This window comes from Ipomoea nil, unplaced genomic scaffold (genome assembly GCF_001879475.1).
Source record: "Ipomoea nil cultivar Tokyo-kokei standard unplaced genomic scaffold, Asagao_1.1 scaffold1378, whole genome shotgun sequence".
Classification (NCBI taxonomy): Eukaryota; Viridiplantae; Streptophyta; class Magnoliopsida; order Solanales; family Convolvulaceae; genus Ipomoea; species Ipomoea nil.
Window position 1 is genome coordinate 22,521 of NW_017617806.1, and position 21,176 is coordinate 43,696.

At 36.3% G+C, this 21,176-nt stretch overlaps 1 pseudogene; it reads right to left on the minus strand.

The window, feature by feature from the left end:
* Positions 1-21,176, minus strand: part of LOC109186045 — a 43,593-nt pseudogene that overhangs the window by 15,636 nt on the left and 6,781 nt on the right.

Consider the following 21,176-nt stretch of genomic DNA (forward strand, 5'->3'; position numbering starts at 1 on the left):
AGTAGGTTGTATATACACTGCTGTAATCACACCATTATTGTATGTAAGAATTTCAGAATTTCTTCACTATAATGTCACAAATACCACTGCCTCCAACCCCCCCCCCCCCCCCCCCGCTCCCCCAAGTCAACAAGCCATCCAGGCAGGCATGACCTATCTCATGCTATGAAGTACCAAGAAAAATTTCCTTTTGATTGCGAAAGTGTACTGTAAAGGTTAAACCACAAGTACCTCAACAAGGGATTCAGTGATGTTCAACTTAAGCTGAGAAGTAGATTCAAGACGAATCTCAGTAGAAGCTTCAGTACTTAGAAGCGAAGTCTTGTCATGTATTCTGCATAAGCATAGCTGGAAACCCCAGGGCTCTATAAATGGTTCCCACAACACCTGAGGCAACACAAATAAAGAACTTATTTGAGACTTCAGAGAGAAAGAAGCAAGCACACAGCATCAAGATTCCTGTAACTCTACAATACCTTGTCAATATTATTATAGTAGGCTTGTATATCACCCACAACTGACACCTGAATTTCTTTGTCATTTAAGCTTGAGTGAAGGAGTAAGTTTTGGATCAAAAACTCCATCAGAGGTCCAGTAGAACTCCACTATAAGAAACATAATGATTTTGAATTAGCAAAACTTGAAAGATATAATAGATTTTAACGCCTTCTGATATAATATCATTTCACAAAAAATATAAGGAGAATTATCAAAATGAACATCAAAATTGTTTCAAGCAACATTCAGCTAAGTGAAGGATCAACAAATGACACTGTGACACCTTTTCAATCTTCTTAAGTTTAGAGACATGCAAGATCACATTTGTTTTCATAAGTTCAGCCAATGTAAATGAAAGTAAAATTTACATATATAACTATAAGCAGGAGACTAAAATGACTGGACTTCCTGGGCCCTCAATTGAATTATCTGAAAAATTCTCTTTCCTTAGCCAACAGCTGTTTACTGACTAGTTAAAGCAGAACCGGTCTAAATCAAACTCCAATTCAATAATGACACCCTTTACACCATTTTTATTGGCCATGTTTTCTTTATGGGATCTTCCACAGTTAAACTTCAAAAGGATATTTAACAAATTAAGTCACAAAATCATAACATGAATATCATAAAACAAGTTATGAGTATTAAAGGCAAAGGTTGGGGTATGCATAAATGCACTGACCGGACTTTCATTATACACTACCTAATTTCCTAATCAGAGTGGAATTAACAATTAGACATAGGGAGTAATAATAATGAGCTTGAAGAATAAATGCTATATTTTTAAGCTGCTAGTGGGGAAACATTTATAAAAGTTAATTCCAGATTTAGTCCTCAACTATGGTGGCATACTGGCATTTCCAAATTTAGTCATTGACTAATAATTTGACCCTCTGGTGACAATTTCAGATTCAGTCATTTATTACCAATTTTGTCTTATTTTGTGAAATTTTAGAATTAAAAGGTAAATTATTATAATGTCAATAGAGGAATCATCAAAGTTAACATTCACCAATTACTAGCTTTGCTCTGACAATCAGGATTCTGGCACAATGTTCAGCATCCAAATCCACACAGAACTGTGTAAGTGCATTAAAATAAGCTTTAATGGAGTCAAAGAAAGAAGTAGTAACAAAAGAAATCTATTGGCAGATAATAATTTAACTTTTAACTCCCCAATTTTATAAAAATCAAACAAAATCGGTAATGAATGACTAAATCTAATATTGTCATCAAAGTCAAGGAAAAAATATGGTCATTATTTATTATTTGTTAAGAACTGAATCTGGAAATGCCACCATAGTGAAGGACTAAATTTGGAATTAATTCTACTTTATAACACTATCCACAACACACAACCTCACGTTTGGGAAAATATTCTTTTATAGTTCGAACACAGGGTGATTAGTGAAGGCAAACATTTACTGTATATTTTTGTCCTCAACACTCTCATACCAAAGTGAAACTTACACCAACATCTCCCATGTAAGATTTGCTGCAAAGTATCAATTATTAAATCATCTTTTACTTCTTTAAAACTAAATACATTAAAGAAAAGAGCCTACTAGCAAAACATTTAAAATAGAATCAGATATTCTAGTTTCCATAATTTATAGTGAAAAGCTTCTAATTAAATAAATAAATAAACAAAAACAAAAACTTATCACTAAACACTATAAAGAATATTTAAGATAGAGAATTAGGTCTAGTCTGTTGCTTTCCATATCAATTTGAGAAAAGCAAGCACCAAGTCTTTGGACAGTACCGAAACATACTAGCATGGATCTGCTTATTTTGTATGGTAATAATCTTTGGACTTAGTATAAGTCTATAAAAAGAACCATATATGCGAAATATTCTACACATTGGAAATTCATTCTAAACGTGGTTATGACAAAATATGTATCTTATTTAGTTCTATAAAGCAGCCATAGCTCTTTATAAGTAAAGGAAATTGTGTACTGGTTCAAAATACATATAATATGCTATGAAATGTATAGTGTACGTGACTACAAGCACTGTGGGGCTACCTTGATGTTTATGTGTGTATGTTTTATACTCTTCTTTTAGGATGTTTGATTAGCATTTAGGCTAGAACAATGAAGATATTTCATATGCAGAATGTTCAAATAGAGAGAAATTAATGCATAGTCAACCAGTAACGAATCTTGTTATGTAGGAAGGGACTCCAGTGCAACAAAAATAGAGAAATTTAAACAAAAACTACCTTCCCATTAGTCAAAAAAAGAGACAGCTTCCTCAAGTGGACTTTTGAATCCATGCAATTGATAATGAATTGAGAAGTGTCAGCAGCCTGATTTTGAAAATGCACAAAACACCAGAAGTAAAATATATGATTCGAAAGCCACACATCCAGACTATCACATTGAATGTCCAGTTTCCCGCGGATCCCATTCACCAGATAAGAAGAAATTTCAGCATCCAAATTGACTTGGAACAATTGAAAAAGAGGCGATGTGTGTAATTTATCTTCCCCACGGAGCTCCACTGACCCCTTTGTATGATCCAGACAGAGTTCAAGCCTCATACCTTTCCCACCAATAGCCAGTTTGACAGTTCCCTTTTGCAACTTAACTGTGATAAAGCCATGCTGATTTCCATAAATCATGCTTCGTAAGTCATCCAGATTATCATTCTTATTTCCTTCAAAGATGTCAAAGGCATCTTTTCTCACCCAAACAGGAATGTGAACTGTTGTGCCAACAATTTCGAGCTCTACTCTGGGGAATACAGTAGAAGGCTTCACATATTCAGAACCAGAGCAAGATGAAATATTTGGAAGCCTATGAGAGTGTCTTAAAGTATCAATTGCCTCATTTTCAATTTCATCCACAAAAGCGGAAGTGAGATTCTCTGGCGGGGTGCTCAAAGTATGAGTTACAGGCTGTTCTTGAATAAAAGACTGAACTAAGTTCACTAACTCACCCCAATCATATGTATGCAGCCAAAAATCAACTGAAGGAATGGAAAGTAGAAGTATACTTCCATTCTCCTTTGATATTAAATAGGTCAAGTCCAGAACAGAAATAGTGGAAGTCGAAGGACATTCTGCAAGCATAACTGAATTGAGTAATGAAAATAATGATAGCGTAGAGAACGAAATCTTTAGGCATTGAAGTTCATCGTTTCTAAATGATGCAGTGCAAGTAAATTGTGAATTAGCCTCTGCAATGACATCAGCAGCAACAGAATCTCCTTTTGTACGGCACAGTCTTAAGGACATTGACTTTATACATGCACGGAGTATCATTAAGTTTGCCGCAGATGATTCAGGTAGAGATGCATTATCAACCCCTAGTAACTTCTTGAATTCAAAGAACTGGTAAATATTAGATTTGAATGCTTTGGATTGTTTCTCAATCATGGAAAACTGATTTATGCCGTCCACCAATGCTTCATATCCAACAACTAGAGAATCACCTGTAGATTAAAAAAAAAAAAATTAAAACATGAGGCGGGGGGGATAGCATAGGAATTGGACATATTCAATGATAGAAAAGCTTGAGTTGTGATCCAATCAAGGCATAAGATGAAATGTAGCTCCTACCTTCAGCTGTAAGCTGACAATCACTGACCATAATCATGATGAATATTGGACAAGAGGCTAACACCTTAGGAGGCTCACAATGAGAAGGTATTCTCACCCATAATTCAACAGTGAGAGGAGAAATCAAGGTAATATGCATTTTCCTGGGAATGTGAGTGGAACCTGAGCACTCGGGCATGTCTTTAATCGACAATAATGATAGGGACAAGTCACGCCCAGATAAGTTTAAGCAATGGTTTCCATGAGCAACTTCATCAGCTTTGACCAAACATTCTGATGGAACATTCTTAAGGGCAGACTCTAGATCTACATTTTCAATGAAACTACCACACAACTGAGGAATATCAAGTTTTAGATATTGGTTTCCATCCAATCCTACAGGTACAAACAAATTTGAGTCTAATATCTCAAATTTATATGTGACAGATGCATTGCCTAATATGTCAGTATGCTCAGAGTTTTCAACTATATGTGGTTTTATTCAGGCTGGCGCTCCAATCAGGTAATAAAAAGTAACCTATTATGACAGCCAGAAATTCAGGAGGAAGAACACAGGACACATGCCGGATATCAAAGCTCATTTCCAAGAGTGATTTAGCAGTTTCTTTCCTCACACATAAGTTCAGAATTGGAGGACAAGTGGGTGTCAAGGGACCCCAAAGAAAATCATGGATCGGCTGAGGCCACCATGGTGAAGAAAGAATCAATCCCTTAGAAGAGCAAAGCACATCTAAATTGTTTTCACCAATGGAAAATTCTGACCTCAGATTAGGTAAAGAAACACTTCCAAGAATGCTACAAGAATCATGAAAATGGATCCTGAGACCACCAAGATCTAAATTAATGAAGTACATCGTGGCAACATTAATTTGAGGGCAGGAAGGATTAGACAAGAATGTGGGCTGTGCATTAGATATCTCATTTGAGTTAAATGCACAACTCCTGATCTTGCAATCTCTTGGATCAGAATATTTCCACTGCTCAGGTGTGGCCGAGATAAGTGGACTTTCAGGATTGGAAAGAGAGCAAGACTTTTGAACTGATACAGAAGGTAACTGCTGCAAGGGAGACCATTTTGAAGAACTAGAACCACAGAAGCCTGAGATGCCAAATCCTTGGCATGGAAAATTGGAGTATGAAAGTGATACTTCACCATATGCTCCAGCAGTATTTTCAACTCCAGTAGATGCTTTATACTCAATTATTTTATCAAAAAATCCAGTCAAGTGTCCAATTATAAATGGGTAGCAGTGAATATCAAGACCAGTTAACCATAATGCATATTCATGCCGAATCATTTCGAAACACTTGCAAGCTTTGTAATGCAACAAAAAGAACTGCTCCCCAACAAATTTTTTATTACTATGATTGCCAATTTGATGACAAGTTGGGGTGCCAATGTCATACTGGCCAAAAGATTCTCCCGAGAAACTTCTGGATGAGCACAAAACATTGTCCTTTTCTTCAATCTGACTTGAATAACATTTGACATCCAGTGCCTTTATGGAAGTCCAGCATTCCGCAAATTTGTTTTTATCAAACCTGCAATTTTGTTAGCATTATGAGATGTTCTTGAAATAAGAGAAGCACTCATAAGCAGTGAAAATATATGGAAAATTCTTCACCATTGTGAAGTAGATTATGTCAAATAGATTTTTGAAACAAAAGCAGAAGAAATAATAGTGTTGGAAGAAAAGGTTACTGGTTTATTATTGTGAGAAAACAAAAGTGTTCTTCTAATTTTCTTATTTATCACATGCTATATAAACAAGGTCACAACATTATTTGAATACATGAGCTATAGTAATCTTTTTATCACTCTAATAATTATCATCAAGTTATTAATCTATCTGAAGAAGTTCAGAAATTCTTACATAAACTAATGGTGATTACAGCAGCATATATACAACCTACTTCAAGGAAAGAACTAATTAGCTTAATTCTTTCGTCAAAATCTGGTGACTGAAAATCAAGAAGCTGATTCACAGGAGAAACTGAAAATCACCCTCAATCTCTCCATTATTACTAAAATATTTTCCTAAAATAAATACCCTAACTTTGACTCCCTACTATTCAACACTCCCCCTCAAGCTGGGGAATATACAACATGTAATCCCAGCTTGCAAATTAAGTCTTCAAAGTTAGGTCTTGGTAGAGCCTTCGTGAGGATGTTTGTAGTTTGTTGCTTGGTAGGAATGTTGTTCAATTTAATAGTCTCACTAGTCACCTTCTTTGTGTTGAAGTGTCGATCAATTCCAACATGCTTAGTCGTATCATGATGAACAGGATTCTTTGCTATGCTAATAGCTGCCTGATTGTCACACATTATTAGAACAGGTGATGAACTAACTTGTCCCAATTCACTAGGAACCCTTTTCATCCAAATTCCTTCACAAATTCCTTGTGCTAGTGCTAACTCGGCTTCTGCACTGCTTCTGGCTACCACTGATTGCTTCTTAGTTCTTACTCCTCCATGTAACAAGATTACTCCAAACAAAACAAACAATATCTAGAAGTTGACCGTCTATCAATGATGTCTCTTGCCCAATCAACATTTGAGTACATCTCAATGTCACTTCTTAAAAATAAGCTTGTCCCTAGTGTCATCTTCAAGTATCTAAGAATTCTGTAGACTGCTTCTATGTGTCTCTTTGGAGGGTTGTGCATGAATTAACTCACAACACTCACTGCAAAACCAATACTTGGTCGAGTGTGTGAAAGATAAATCAAGCGTCCAACAAGTCACTGATACCTCCCCGTATCTACATTTGCACTTTCTTTCTTAGTGCCAAGTTTATTTTGACTATCCATAGGAGAATCAACCGACTTACCTCTAAGCATGCCAGTGTCCTTGAGAAGTCTAAAATGTATTTTCTTTGAGAACCAATAATGCCTTTCCTTGATCTAACCACTTCTACCCCAAGGAAATATTTTAGATTGCCAAGATCTTTAACCACAAAGTCTTTTGACAAACACTTGTACAAATTTTGTAGTCCTTCCACATCATTCCTAGATAAAATAATATCATCGACATAGACTATCAGTACAAAAAAATTTCATGTATGAGATTTCTTACCAAACAGAGTATGATCAGACTGACCTTATATATAGCCAAGCTTCAAAACCACCTTTGTGGATATATCAAACCAGGCAAGGGGGGGTTGTTTAAGGACTTCTTGTAATTCTCCAGCCCTATCCAAACCCATGTTCACCCTAAGTGGACTTGAAATTGAGTTAATGTCTTGGCCACATGTTGGCTATGATCCGTACTCTAACTCCTATCTTTTCTTCCTCCTAATGTAAACTTGAAAATTATCATTAGCAAGTTGTGGAGCCACAGAAATAATGGGTACGGGAGACTAAATAGGCACCGGAGAAGAAACATCTAGTGGCACGGAAGACTGGATAGGCACAAGAGAAAAAACATCAAGTGTGGACATGTCTTGTGCAGAATCAATAACCACAGGTTGATAAGGCATGGGATGAGAAGAATTTAGTGACTCTGAATGGGCAAAGGGTACGAACTCAAGAAAGGACTCCCAAATTTGAAGTTCCTTCATGCTCTCCCCCTGAACACGAGATTTGGGATAGAATTATATATGTTCAAAGAAAGAGACATCCATATTGGTGTTAAACTTTTTGGTGGTTGGAGAATAACACTTGTATCCTTTTTATGTTGGGGCATAACCTAGAAAAATACACTTATTGGCTCTAGGATCAAATTTGCTAAGATGTTGGGGATACACAAACAAATGCCATGCAACCAAATACCTTGAGTGGTAAATCAAATGACATTGCATGTATGTGAGGAAAATATTGCAATTTGCAAAAGAAGTTGATGTGGGTTTTTAAAATTAAGGAGTCTAGATGGCATACGATTAATCAGGTAGGTGGTTGTGAGAATGGCTTCCCCAGAAATAATTAGGAACATGAGAAGAAAATATAAGGCACCGGACAACTTTCAAGAGATGTCTATTCTTTCGTTCAGCCACCCCATTTTGTTGGGGGGTGTTAACACGAGCTTATTATCCATATATAACAAAGGCCTTTAAAAACATATATATATATATATATATATATATATATATATTAGACCCCCCCCCCCCCCCCCCACACACACACACACAAGAATCTAAAAGAATAAGATATCACATAAGGTCATTGAATTTCTCATTACATGTCTGAAGGCCTACAAAGCATTCCCATTTTCTTTCATTCCAAATCAGGCAAAATAAGAAAATAGGAGCTAGGTTCCATTTTTGGCTTCTTTTTCTCTTTCTTAGAAGATTCCAACCACGCAGTAAATTTTTGACAGAAAAGGACATAGTCCATTAAATGTCACCCAAAACAAAACTGAAATTCCAAAACATCCACGCCCAATTATATTAAATGAGCAGATGGTGGTGGTTTCTTCATCCTTGTGACACAAGGGGCAGCATTTCGCATGGACACTTTTCCTCTTCCCAATATTTATACCTATAATGAATTAAGGATAGTCTCTCTAGAAACTTGCCCAGCTAAAGCTAAACTTTTGGTGCACAATCAACTGCAAAAATACTTTTACAAGGAAAGGTGCTCAAATCAGAGTGGCATGAGGACTGGTAGGACATACACAGATACATTTTGTTGCTGTTCTTTTTTCATCACCCCTATATATTAAAGTTATAGGAAGCTTGAACGGAAAAGAAAATTGTTCACTCTCCAGTCTTGGAGGCTCCTCTTAAGTCCTAAGTCTCATGTTCCAGAAACTCTCCATTATCAATCTATTTTATCTTTAATTCTACTCTCCCACTGTGTATTTATAGTATTCATAGTACAAGGCTTGTTTCAAAATATTATATATACAAGGATTGAAAATAAATGCAGATCCTCTAATCTAAGTTACAACTGACTCCAAAAATATAATCCAACAAATACAATTTAAAAAAAAAAAAAAAAGAAATAGTGGGTAAGTACCCTTTGTAATTTCAAAATGTAAGACACATCCACTCTATGAATCCAGGTAATTGTTCATCTCAAATTTAAGATTATATAATTTAATAACATGCAAGAGTAGCATCAAAATATACCATTATGCGACCAAAAGAGCAGGAAACATGAGAAAGGCTTGACTTTTTGTTATCAAGGGCTTTTTAGCAAAAACATTGAATAATAGCAGAAATACAGAATAAAGATATGTCAAGGAGCTGTGGCTATTTTAATATCGTCATTCAATAAAAATGAAATTTAAGCATCTTTTATTTGTCAAAGTTTCATTTCCTTGGACTCCACAAGAGTTTAGTTTTGAGGTCACTAAATAAGATACTTACAATAACTGATATATAATATAATAAAATAAAATAAAACATACCGAATATCTAGCTCCTGAAAAGAAAGCATGAGGCTACAAGGATTCCCAGCATCATTTTCAAGGTCAATTAAAAAAGCAACAGACTCCACATTGGCATTGGCAGAAAGCCAAAAACAATTAGAGGGAGCCAGCCCACCAGACTTATTATTAACCATGTTTGAGAACGAAGAAACAGATGTCAGATCCGGCAGCACAAAATCTATGATTAGTTCTGTAAGTGATGCATATAGAGGTAGTGAAATGTGAACAAGAATGGATGAAACCTCCATGTCAACCTGAAAGCAATAGAAGAAAACAAAAAAAAAAAAAAAAAAAAAAAAAAAAAAAAAAAAAAAAAAAACAAAACAAAACAAAAAAAAAAAAACATCACTGACATGTATGAATATAATGCACATATATAAATATAAATAATAGATCGTTAAAAAGAGTTGGCTTTTTTTCCATTTTGGGTGCAATCGAAAAATGTAATTAAATCCATAGTCCATACAGATTAAAAAATGTATCCTACTGATTCTTAATGAAAGAAATAATAATAGTTTTTCTTAAAAATTCATTTACTGTACACACACACATCTGTATAGTTGCAACTGGCAAGAGCAATTTATATACTTACAAATCTCCTACTTAAGTTGTTTATCTGCACTATTAATAGTCGCTCCTTGATTGATTATCGAATAATCTGCACTATTAATACTGCTCTTTGCTATTGATTTTGCAGCAGTTTTTGTATTACATACAGTGCCCCCTTAGTGCCTTTTAATGAACTTTCTTAAGCATTTTATTTACTACAGGAAAAAAATGGCTCTGGAAAGGAAGCACTTTATTTACTAGATAAGTGCAGGATAGCTGTCTATAAAGTAATCTAAGCATGCACATTTCAAATAATATCATCCTAACCTCAAGTCTTTTCAATATTGGTTCATCAGGAATAATGCACAATGCCAGGGCAATAGAACCAGTGAACTTTTCGAGAAGGGGGAGAGGCACAGAAGAGTAAGAAGTCAATAAATTTACCTGCAAAATTTGACAAGTTATGACTTGCATGTGAAGGATTATTCTGTTAACATAACCAGCACACTGTTGCAAAAATCAGCCTAGGCGGCCTAGGCGCCCGAGTCGGCCAACTCAACCGAGTGTTTTTTTTGTGTGTGCTGTTTTTCTTATTATTATTACTCGGCCGCCTAGGCGCCCAACTAGCACCTAGCACCTTCTACAACATTGCACCAGCATACTAAAAGTTTGTTCAAATAACAATCAAAAGACACTGACCTGAAAATTGTTTATATTGATCTTAAAATGCTCATAGAAATCTTGGAGAAGATAACCGTCAAGAAAATCATCTGAGAAATCAGAAGTTACCGTAAAAGATCCCTTGTCATATTTAGAGACAAAAGACAACTCGCCCACTTCAAATACCTGCCCAACTCATATCTTTGAGACGGTATAGATGGTAAAACAATGAAAGAACATGAAAATAGTAAAGAACGACAACCAAACTTGTTAAGTATATCCCTATGAGAATGGGCCAGGCCGATATTAACCTCTATATTTGTATATGTTGTATTTGTTTCTACAATAAATAAAACAATAATATTCTTTCTTGAAACAAAACTAAAAGATATTACAATACTTGGGTCCAATGGAATCTCTGCAATCAATTCAAGAAGAACCTTAACAGTTTCCAAATTCAGGTCTTTGATTGCTTGGTCTTGAAAAAACACAGTGCAGAAATACTCAAACGTCACCTTTAACCCAATTATTAGATACAAAACATCCCTAGCAATATGGGAACCTAATGGCAGAGTCCAATATACAACTCATATATAGTATAGATGAAAACATAATTCCCACACTGATCAATACAGCACTCAGCAAAGCCAGTGTAAAAGTTCCCACATAGCACAGGGTGTTTGGGTTGAAGAGGGAGAGCATCATATGTTCATTCACATAACCTTTGCACAGAAAAAGGGTGGATTTGGGACTCCTAACAATTTGCTTATAGGCACGGCACATAAACCAATTGTTTTGCAAAACGTAGACACTGAAACTATAATACAACAATCTTTTACCTAGGCTTTTGGCTTGAATTTCACTTATATTGTAGTTATGCTCTCATTATTTAGGAAGGGGTTTGTTCCCTTTCCAAAATTGGGCAATATGTCACCTTTGGTGACTATACTCCCTGTATTGTTTTACATCTCAATAGTATTCTTCTATTTCTAATTATATAAGAATGGGAGAAATCAGGAAAAAAGAGTGCCTCCTGTGAAAAAAGAGAATGAATCTTGACTGTCAATCACAAAGTATGAAAAAGTTTGAATGAATAAATGATGTGTACTTATCCAAGCTGATTCATGTTTAAGCTTCTTGATCTATTCATGTGTGTTTAGACCAAAACGAAGTGTGTTTGGATTGAAACAATGAGTTTGGACTTTGGACAGTGAGTATTTAATCTAAAACAATGCATGTAAAGAAAGTCAGTCCACTGCGTATTTAGCCTAAAACAATGCAAGTTTTCTTAAAACGATATGATTTTATCCAAAACTAATGTATGGAAAAAACTTCTATATGTTTACAAAAATGCCACATCTTTCATTCAAACTTCTGCATATTTTAACAGGTTTTTCCCTAAAAATGTGAGTTTTCCCCAATGTGATGTGTTTTACCCCAAAACAACGGTGTTTGAATCCTAAATAATGTAATGAAAGTTCTGCATATTTACAAAAATGTCACAATGCTTTTCATTTAAGTATAGGTCTCATCCGTCTACTATTTTGTGATGGACGAATGAGATTCATTATCATTTTTCACAGGAGCAACTATTTTTAGATGATAGTATGATACAGTTCCTATATATACTTCGAGTAGACCTACCCATGGGCCATGGCCCCCTATTTCAAGAATTGCAAATTGATACATGAAAATAAGTTACTGCTACTTTTTGTTGAAATTATAGCTTTGAATGGAATAATATGAGCCGAATCCTTTATTTGTAATGAAAGGAATATTTTTACCATCCAGATAATTAGTTAAAATTTTCTTGGCCAACAAATAAGTACATTGAAGAGGAAAGTAAATACCAAAATCTTAAAGAGGAACTAGCTTGACTTGGATGCATTACATCAGTTTGAACTAAAGAGAGGGCACTTTTCAGCATTGTAAGAAAACTTCTATGGTAAATTTCCATATGTTTGAATAAGTTAGCTTCTTGATACATCATACATCCGAACCTCAAAAGTTTTTTTCACTTTCAAGAAGGGACTAAATGAGATTTAAAATAAAATAAAATAAAAAGGTCATGTTAGAATTTAAGATTGGGTTGAGATCACACGTAAATAGATTGGAGTTGAGTCCATGAATAAAATCGGGTCATAATGCACATGGGTCAAACGAACACTAAAAGGTGGAATCCAATCTATTAGCTAGTCTAACTCATGGCACTATAAACTCATTTCTTTCTCTCAAATTTATCAATGTATGACTCTCTCAATACATCACAAAAGTAAAAATCAGAAGGCTACTGAAAACACATTCTTAAACCAGGAAATGATGAGAACAGTAGACCTTCACAGTCAGGTGATCTGTCATACAGAATTCTGAAGAGGAAATCTCAAAACATAGAAAAGCATCCACTGCTATTGTTCAACAAAATAAGGAAGGATGAATACAGGCACATATTTAGAAAAATATAATTCATGAATAACCTAAATTGTTTAAATGCATTCTAAACAATATAGTATCAAGACTGTTCCTCAAAAATTTGATAGATGTTTCATAGCCTACAACAAACTTCAATGTGGAGAAATCAGAAAAGTATGCAGAATTTAACTGCAATGCATACCCATGAAATCAATTTAACAATTCAAGTAAAAAATGGCATCATGATAAAGTTTCATAATCAAAATAGTGTGTACTACTCACTACTACATCTGAGGATATATGAAACGAGAAATAATTATTTGCACCAATTATGAATTAAAATAAATACCAGTTTGTGCACTTCAGAATTTGCATTTTTCCAGGGAAAGCTGATAACAACAGCTGTGAAACAAGCATCCCAAATAATCTTCTTGCGACTTGATAAAATATAGCTGTAAAGAAATAAAGGAAATAAAACTATGAGTGGCTGACTAACAGGCATATCAGAACTAGGCTTATTCTAAATGCATTACAAGCAAGTATTAGTTGTCACAACATATAACGCAAAGAAATGTATTCATAAGCAATACTTACTCAACCTTAGACAGAAGTCTGCGTTTGATGTTGTCAATCCCATTCATGGATAACAGGATCTAATGAGGAAAACATCATTGTCAGGTAATCATTACACAACCTTTCCAGGATTTACTTTAATAAAACATAAATACACATAACATTACAGCCACCTTTAAAACTAACTGTTACGAAAGTAAAGAGAGTTTCTAAATGTGTTGTCGTATATTGTCTCAAACTGTCTTATAGAAAAGAGAATACAAAGCCCTTGGAAGACTACGAATAGGAAACAAGTTTCCATATGCCTACCTACCTAAATCCCTAAGACGGCTAATCTATAGAGATTCCAAATAGTATATCTATATTCCATAACACTCCCCTTCAAGTTGGAGCATAGATTTTAATCATGCCCAACTTGTTACACAAATGAGTGATAACCCAAAATAACTAAATAACGAACTAACTCAAATCCATTTAGGACACTCCTTTGAAACAAAAGCTTTTAACGCCACCAATACTACGAACAACGGGTGAACACAAAGTGACCGAACAAGCTTGAGATTGGACACTCCCCCTGCAACGAAAGCTTTAAATGCCACCAATACCACGAACAACGGGTGAACTCAAAGTGGACCGAACAAGCTTGAGATTGGACACTCCCCATGCAACAGAAGCTTTGAACGCCACCAATAACCAAACAACGGGTGAACTCAAAGTGGACCGAACAAGCTTGAGATTAGACACTCCCCTTGCAACGTGTTGAAACCCTAGGTCCTTTTAGAGATAGGCCCATTAGGTTAATAGCATATTCCTATTTAAATAGTAGATGTTTGTACAGTTCTTTTGAGTTGAATACAATGAATCTTTCTACTATTCAACATGGTATCAGAGCCTAAACCCTAAAATAAAATACCCATTCTTTTCCGCCGCCACAGCCACCAGAGAAGCCACTGTGGCAACTGTTCTTTTTGTTCCGACCCTTGCCTAGTGAATTTTCTCCCAAACCAACTCCACAAGCGTAATCGGAACTTCATCGCAAGCCTAAGGCTAAAATCCGGTCGCCGTCTGCCGCCTCACGCGCCACCGTCGTCGCCGAGATCTGGGTTCGTTTTCCGGCCAGATCTCCCTGCTCCGACCTCCGATCGCGACGCTGTTGCCACCGTTGGATTCGTCTCGAGGAAACGCTTCAGACTGTGTTTTCCGTTTCCTCATCCCTGCCGGTCAACGGTCAACTCGCCGGTCAACCATCCTTTGAGGCAGTTTTTCCCTTTCCTTTTGAATAATATTATACCAATTGGATATCAAGAATGCTTTTCTACATGGCGATATTCAAGAGGAGGTTTATATGGAGCAACCACCTGGGTTTGTTGCTCAGGGGGAGCCTAGTCTCGTATGTAAAATTCGTCGTTCCTTATATGGTTTGAAGCAATCTCCACGGGATTGGTTTGGAAGATTTAGCTCTGTGGTATGTGAGTTTGGTATGACTAGAAGTGAAGTTGATGATTCTGTTTTCTATCATCATTCTAATGGGAAATGCATATACCTTGTAGTATATGTGGATGACATTGTTATTACAGGGAGTGATCAAGAGGGCATATCTCAGTTGAAAGAGTATCTCTTCAATCGATTTCAGACTAAGGATTTGGGTAAGCTGAAATACTTTCTTGGAATTGAAGTGGCCCAGTCTAGTAGTGGTATTGTCATTTCTCAAAGAAAGTATGCATTGGATATTTTAGAAGAAACTGGCATGTTGGATTATAGACCGGTAGATAATCCAATGGATCCGAATGTTAAACTTTTACCAAGACAAGGGGAGCCATTACTTGACCGAGAACGATATAGGAGATTAATTGGAAAATTGAATTACCTCACAATCACACGACCAGATATCTCTTTTGCAATTAGTGTGTTGAGTCAGTTTCTTGAGAATCCTTGTGATACTCATTGGGATGCTGCTTTTCGGGTTCTAAGGTATATCAAGAGAGCACCAGGACAAGGTTTACTATATGAAGATAGAGGACATGCTCAGGTTGTTGGGTATTCTGATGCAAATTGGGCTGGTTGTCCGTTTGACCGGCGCTCTACTTCGGGTTATTGTGTACTCATTGGTGGTAATCTCATATCTTGGAAAAGTAAGAAGCAAGATGTTGTTGCCAGGTCCAATGCTGAAGCTGAATACCGAGCCATGGCCCTTGCCACGTGTGAGCTTATGTGGCTGAAGCACTTACTACAAGAGTTGCAATGTGGCAAGGTTGCTCAAATGACATTGATATGTGACAACCGAGCTGCTCTACACATCGCCTCAAATCCAGTTTATCATGAGAGAACCAAACACATTGAGGTTGATTGTTACTTCATTAGAGAGAAGATTGTGTCAGGGTGTATCAAAACAAGCTTTGTCAACTCTGCAGATCAATTGGCTGATATTTTGACAAAACCCCTTAGAGCTCCTAGGGTTGAGTATATTTGTAACAAGCTTGGAGCATATGATTTATACTCTCCAGCTTGAGGGGGAGTATTGAAACCCTAGGTCCTTTTAGAGATAGGCCCATTAGGTTAATAGCATATTCCTATTTAAATAGTAGATGTTTGTATAGTTCTTTTGAGTTGAATACAATGAGTGTTTCTACTATTCAACACAACGAAAGCTTTGAAAACGCCACCAATACCACAACTCCGGGTGATCACAAAGTGGACCGGACAAGCTTGGACACACAGGTAAAGAGACAAACTCCAAACGGGAGGACACAATTTCTTTACTAGCAAAAGTGAAGCATCTTGACTAACAAAAGGGAAGCATCTTTACTAACAAAAGGGAAGCACGCTCCAAACGAAGAGCATCAAAAGGGAGAGACTTTACCAAAATAGAGGAGAGACAACACCAAAACAAGGCAACACCAAAACACAAACCAGACAACACCAAAACACGCAACGGACTCCATCCGTCTAGAGGTCAATGTAGAGACCTTCAGTCGCAAACCCCTCACCAATCACCCTCTTCATCATAAGATCCCGAGGCAGCAACATACCAGCCATACCCACCAACACAGATCACAAACAAATCACAAAACACACAAAAAAGGGAGCCTAAATGGGTACGAAACAATCTAACCGTAAAACAAAAACGCAATGGTCCAAACTAAGTCCAGAACCGAGGAGAAGAGACTTAGGCGACCCAGAAACTGCCAACAGAACAATTTTTCGATCGCCGGAAAAGGGCTTACACGCCTCCACGCGCCGGTGCATGAGAGCTCTGTTCGCCGCAAAACTTCCCCAGTGAGATCACCCCCTTCGCCGATCAATGCCCACTGGGCTCTGATACCATGTTACGAAAGTAAAGAGAGAGTTTCTGAATGTGCTGTCGTATATTGTCTCAAATTGTGTTATAGAAAAGACTAAAAGAGAATACAAAGCCCTATAAACAGGTGATAGAAGACTACGAATAGGAAACAAGTTTCCATATGTCTACCTACCTAAATCCCTAAGACTGCCTAATCTATAGAGATTCCAAATAGTATATCTATATTCCATAACACTAACAATGGCTAAAGAAATGCTACATCCAAAGAGGAATAACATATACCAGCCTCCACATCAACCATTCCTACCATAATTATCAAGTCTGGGAATAGATTTATTAGAACTACACAACATGAATATCCTTACCCTGTAATTCAAAGACTTGAACTCGTTCACAACATATAAAAGAGCCAGAATATTCTTTACAAATTCTGCATCATACGTCACTTCCAGCGGCTGAATTATGGCCTGTATTGAAATTTCTTGGACTAAAACAATCAGATGAATGATGAAAAAGAAGTTAAAATCTTTAGAATAATGAACAGGTTTTAAAGGGTATATCCTCAAGTACCTTAACTGATAGGTTGACATCTCTCTGTGGAGAAGAAACATCAACATGGATATTTACAAAAGGTTGTGGAATGTCAAATATGCGTTCACCATGGTTCATCTGGAAAAGATTGAGATCAGCTCAGAAACTTCACACCAACAAACAAACTAATTGATGAAAGCTGGACAATTTTTCATCATATAATAAAGTCAAAATTTACAAGGAAATCAACTCTAAAAATAAGTGTTCATAGTTATAAAATCAAGCAAAAGTTCATCAAATGAAAAGGAAACCCCCATTCCACTACACACAAATTTTACAAGAGAATTCTGTTAGAAACTAACAAAATTTGTACAATAGTATAAAGTGCTTTACCAATTTGCTAATTACCAAATGCTACAATCTCGGGGGTTACTGAAAACCAGTATGAATCTAGAATAATTAGTGCTGCCAGCATATTTTATATATAAATATAAAATTAATTAATTAATTATGTATAATATATATAATATATGTGGCAGCAGTGCACTGCCAGCACATTTTATATATATATATATATATATATATATATATAAAACTCATCGCCTAGGCGACAAGGCGGTCGGGAGGTGTCATGATAAGCTTGCCTCCCACTATTGAAAAGTGTACGGAAATTATCATTTCATACTGGTTTTCAGTAAACCCAAATGGAAGGACTGATATATGTTGTGAAAATTGAGGGGTAAGTCCTTCCCAGTTTTTGAACCAAGACAATAAAGTGAAAATTCCACATTAGTTGAAGGACCAAAAGTTGAAAATTCCACATTAGTTGCCAAAGTTGAATTTGGCAAAGAATACTAACCCTCATGAGTAGGATGAGTTCCTTGTTGACAGGATTCAGCATCTCACCAGAGCTAATTCTGGCACTAATTACTGCCTCTTCCTCCCATGTCTCGAACCCAATCGAAATCTCATTCAGCACCAGATGGGCAATGGCACAACCCAATTTCCTACAAAAAGGGGGTGGAGGGAGACAATTGACATATATAACAGTTAATTAGCTTAACATAGAAAACAGCAACTAAAAGTACCAGCATATATGCATACAAATACAGGTCAATGTATGCGTATCATAGCCTATAATTGGCAGCTAGGCTATAAAGATAATTTAAAAATAAAAAAAAAAATAAAAATAAAAAAAAATAAAAAAAACAAGTATTAAAGTTCTTATGCTTGAAGGGCCATTCAAATGACAAATAGAGAAACGCTGGCTAAACTGACAGTTGTTACAAGAAACAAGATTGACAAAAAGTTTATTAGAAGAAAATCATACATGCTCTGCAAAGCAACCGAAAGTTGATTAATGCTGAACTTGATTGATGATATACAGACTTTGGCACTTTCTGCAGCATCCACATTTAGAGATTGTACAGGCTGGAACTTAGTTGCTTCATAGATATCCTGCACTAACAGATGCCAAAATTCTTGGTTGATGACAAAACAAAATAGTAATCATACTAAACATGTACCATTTTTATGTTGCATTACTCAGACTAGAAGAAAGAGAGGAATGTGCTTACCTTGATTACATCATCTGAAATAATGCCCGAAAATTGGCTAGAATCATCTGTACCACCAGCCCCAAGCATCCCATGAGATAACCAATTCAACCATCCACGGGGCCTGCTGAATGGCCGTTCATCTTCGACAGGTTTACCAGTATTCACACTGTTAGACGAGGAAGCAAGTAAAACGTCCTGCAAACAGTGCGAGAAAACTTTTTCTTAACTGAAACTAAGAATTTAAAATGACTATAAAAAATAAATTAAAAAAAAAATTTAAAAAAAAAAAACAAAAAAAAAAAAAAACAAACAAACAAAAACCTTTTAGAACCAGGAGAAAGAACAAGATTGCACATGTTTATCATGTGATTCTTATTTCTTAAAATGATAGATTTAATGCTTCAATTCTGTTTGTATTCTTAAGCTAAACTTCCAAGTAAAAATTAAAACTTACATGCACCACTAAATTGACAATGTATGCTACGTAAAGCTATTCTATGCATCACAGTTACCTGCAGCTCACGCTCTGCAACAAATCTGTAACTTAAGATCTCATCAATGTCAGATTCTTTCTCTATTTCCTCTAGCATTTGCATCACATCTTCAGCAATCACCTGATAATCATGAACAAGAGTTTTTATGAAGAATAAAAATTTAGAGAGGTAACAGATTCGTTTTTACACATTCATCAAATGATTTAGGTAACAAGTAGATACCAACTAGCATTTTGGCAGATAATATGAAGATAACAATTTTAGGAATGTAAAGTCAATTGTCAAACAAAGTAAGAACTAAGAAGCAACTTAGGAAGGCAAGTGAAGGGATGAAAAAGGTTGGCAACAAGATTTGCTGCTATTGGATAATATAGCAATAAAAATTAATTTGTTATGTAATAAATTTAATAATTAATAATATATTTATTATTAAAATTTAATAAAAAATACTAAAGATGTGCTTAAATTTAATTAAAAATACTAAAGATGTTCTTATGTACAAACTCACATGTATATTTTGTTTCACATCACTTGTGAAACAAAGAGTAACCTTGACCGGCAAATTATGTTGTGCATCCGTATGCACCATGCATGGTGCATACGGATGCAAAAACGACGTCATTTACTCGTTTTATTAAAAACGTGCGTCTCACTTTAAAAAAAAAGGAAGCCTGAAGGAATACGAAACAACCTGACCGGAAAGCAAAAGGCATTGGTCCAAACTAAGTCCAGAACCGAGGAGAGGGGACTTAGGCGACCCAGAAACAGGCGACGAAAAAAAATTTCAGTGGCCGGAAAGCCCTCACGAGCCGGCGCGTAGGGCGAGTGGCGGCAGGTTGCGGCGGCGCGTGAGGCCCACGCGCTGCCCAGATCGGCGTCGAACTTTGCAGGCTGGGCGGTGACGACAACGGAGCGACGAAAAAAATTTTTTATGGCTCCATGTTACGAAAGTGAAGAGAGAGAGTTTCTAATGTGCAGTCGTATATTGTCTCGAACTGTCATTTAGAAAAGAGAATACAAAGCCCTATAAATAGATGCTAGAAGACTACGAATAGGAAACAAGTTTCCCTATGTCCTACCTACCTAAAACCCTAAACTGCCTAATATATAGAGATTCTATATATCAAATATATATTCCATAACAGAGATAATGTAAAGTTAGTTGGTTCAGCCCAAGAAAATCATGTGTAAAAATCCTTACCCACAGTTGAATCAAATGGTTCACTAATAAAGGAAAGTGAAAAAAGCCTTTGCAACTAGCAGATAGGTAAAGTAGATGGAAGTATGGAACATACAGAATCATCTGAAACCTAATAGAATGACAGTTACAATAATAATTTAATAGACTGAGAAGGCAGGTTAGCTAATATTAAGTTACATATAAAACAGGTGTGTCAGTCATGGTAGGCACAACAGTTTTTTCAACACAGAAGAATGAAGATATTGTAGTAAAGACCAGGGTTATCTAGGCGTCGCCATCGCCTAGGCGCCGCCTAGGCGTCTGGGCGGTCACAGCCTTGCGCCTAGACCGCTCGCCTCGCCTAAGTGCAAAATACAACCCAAAACCCCACAAAACATACATGGGCAGAACCTACACACTAAGGCGAGTTGACCGGTGTAATTTTCAGCCGGAGAAGACGCCGGAATCTGCCTCACGCGCCGG